This window comes from Scomber japonicus, chromosome 3 (genome assembly GCF_027409825.1).
Source record: "Scomber japonicus isolate fScoJap1 chromosome 3, fScoJap1.pri, whole genome shotgun sequence".
Lineage (NCBI taxonomy): Eukaryota > Metazoa > Chordata > Actinopteri > Scombriformes > Scombridae > Scomber > Scomber japonicus.
In genome coordinates, this window is record NC_070580.1 from 33068590 (window position 1) to 33071216 (window position 2627).

Here is a 2627-nt window from a genome sequence, read left to right on the forward strand (position 1 = left end):
CTCCCTCCTTACTCCTTTACTTCCTCATTCCTTCCTTCCTTCCTTCCTCCCTCCCTTCCTCCCTTCCTTCCTCAGTCCTTCCTTGACCTGAGGACAAAAGGAGGGTTAAATACATTTAAAAGTGTTAAATTGGACATAAAATGAAGGTAAAATAAAGTAAAGACAGATAAAAACAGTTAGAGAGCAGTGTGAGATATTAAACCTAATATTATGACTTAATAAAAATCAGAAACAGACACACGTTTAGAAATCATCATCTTTTCTGTCTCTCTGTCGTGTCGTTCACACAGCGAGGTGCAAACGCTGGTGTGAAGAAACACAACCTGCTGTCTCTGATGAGTGTTTGTTTTAGTCCACACCTCCACCACATGTCACTCTGTACATCCTGACTGTGAAGATTCAAATAAAACACACAAATACTAATACATGGATGTAAGAAGGTTCCTTCCTTATCCTCCTCTTTTCCTTCCTCCTTTCCTTCTTACTCCTTTCCTTTCTTCCTTCCTTCCTCCCTTCCACTTTTCCTCCCTTCCTCCTTCCTTCCTTCCTTCTCTCCTTCCTCCCTTCCTCTTTTCCTCCTTTCCTCCTTACTCCTTTCCTTCCTTCCTCCCTCAATTCCTTCCTTCCTTCCTTCGTTCCTTTCCCTCCCTCCCTCCCTCCCTCCTCCCTTCCTTCCTTCCTCTTTTCCTCTTCTTTCCTTCCTCCCTCCCTTCTTACTCCTTCTTCCTTCCTTCCTTTCCCTCCTCTTTTCCTTCCTCCCTTCCTTCTTACTCCTTTCCTCCCTTCCTCCCTCCCTCCCTTCCTTCCTTCCTTCCTTCCTTCCTTCCTTCCTTCCTTCTCTCTTTCCTCCCTTCCTCTTTTCCTCCCTTCCTTCTTAATCCTTTCCCTCCCTCCCTCCCTCCCTCCTTCCTTCCTTCCTTCCTTCCTCCCTTCCTCCCTTCCCCCATGAATGTAAGAAGGTGACATCATGTTGCTTTATGCTAATACCAACGAGGTTTCCTTCCTTATCCTCCTCTTTTCCTTCCTCCTTTCCTTCTTACTCCTTTCCTTTCTTCCTTCCTTCCTCCCTTCCACTTTTCCTCCCTTCCTCCTTCCTTCCTTCCTTCCTTCCCTCCTTCCTTTGTCTTTTCCTCCCTCCCTCCCTTCTTACTCCTTCCTTTCTTCTTCCTTCCTTCCTTCCTTCCTTCCTTCCTTCCTTCCTTCCTCTCCCTCCCTCCCTCCTTCCTTCTTTCCTTCCTTCCCTTCTTTCTTTCTTTACTTCCTTCTCCCTCTTTCTTCCTGTCCTTTCTTGACCTGAGGACAACAGGAGGGTTAAGAGGTGTACAGTATTTCCTCACTAGTCATATTTTGTGCTAGTTTTTCTCTGTACAGTATTTTCTACTTTCTACGAGTCATCTAAGAAGAACTCGTACTGACAAAACCCAGAAAAAGGGAATAATTGACGTGGAGAAAAAAAAAAAAAAATGCCCAAAGAATGGAGAAGGAAAAGATGCAGCAGCAGTGTGGGAAACTTATTTTTCTGGCTTGCTTTTTGCTCCGGCTGATGGCAGGAGCTATGAAGATGAGACGCACGCACTCGAAAGGGGGGAGGGGCAGGGGGGGTGGGGGGGGGCTTTGATCCTCTTTTTCCTGAAGGTAATTGAAGTCGTCATACGCTTTGTTACGGAGGTTCAACCTGAAGCTGTTCTCAGCTGAGCCAAGCAGCTGTGTGGCAGGAAAAAGATCTTCACTTAGACTCCAAACGTTCACTCAGCAGGCTGCTACACGGGGAGGGAGATAAATACATACATACAGAGAATTACAAGGATTCATTAGTGCAGAGAGGGGGAGAGAGAGAGAGAGAGGAGAGGAGAGAGGGAGAGAGAGAGAGAGAGAGAGAGAGAGAGAGAGAGAGGGAGAGAGGGAGAGAGGGAGAGAGAGAGAGAGAGAGGGGAGTCTGTTTTGACTGTTCCTTCCTTCCTCCCTTCCTTCTGTCCTTCTTTCCTTCCTTTCTCTTTTCCTTTCTGCCTCCTTCCACCCTACCTTCCTCCCCCTACCTTCCTCCCTTCCTTCTTTCCTCTGTCCTTCTTTCCTTCCTTCCTCCCTCCTTCTCTCTTTCTTTCCTCCCTTCCTTCCTTCTTTCCTCCCCTCCTTCCTTCCTTTCCTTCCTCCCTCCTCCTTCTCTTTCTTTCCTCCACCTAACTTCCTCCCCTTCCTTCTTTTCCTCTATCCTTCTTTCCTTCCTTCCCTCCCTTCCTCTTTTCCTTTCTCCCTGTGAGTGTGAGGGTTTCTTCAAGGCTGACTGAGAAGTTTTTCACTTCCTGAAGGATTCATAAAACATTGCAGCGTTAAGTTATGAAGCTTTAAAGGTTTGAGAAGCTTTTTAAAAGAGCTGTCAGTCTTCCTTCCTTCCTTCCTTCCTTCTTCCTTCCTTCCACCCTCCCTCACTCCCTTCCTTCCTTCCACCCTCCCTCTTCACTCCCTTCCTTCCTTCCTTCCTTCCTTCCTTCCTTCCTTCCACCCTCCCTCCATCCCTCCCTCCCTCCTCACTCCCTTCCTTTCTTCCACCCTCTCTCCTCACTCCCTTCCTTCCTTCCTTCCTTCTTTCCTTCCTCCCTCCCTCCCTCATCCTCACTCCCTTCCTCCAT

The 2627-nt window shown here is 47.5% G+C and overlaps 1 protein-coding gene across 1 annotated transcript in view; it reads left to right on the forward strand.

Moving 5' to 3' along the window:
• chd6 (chromodomain helicase DNA binding protein 6) overlaps nt 1-2627 on the forward strand; it is an 80132-nt gene that overhangs the window by 50926 nt on the left and 26579 nt on the right. The window lies entirely within an intron of this gene.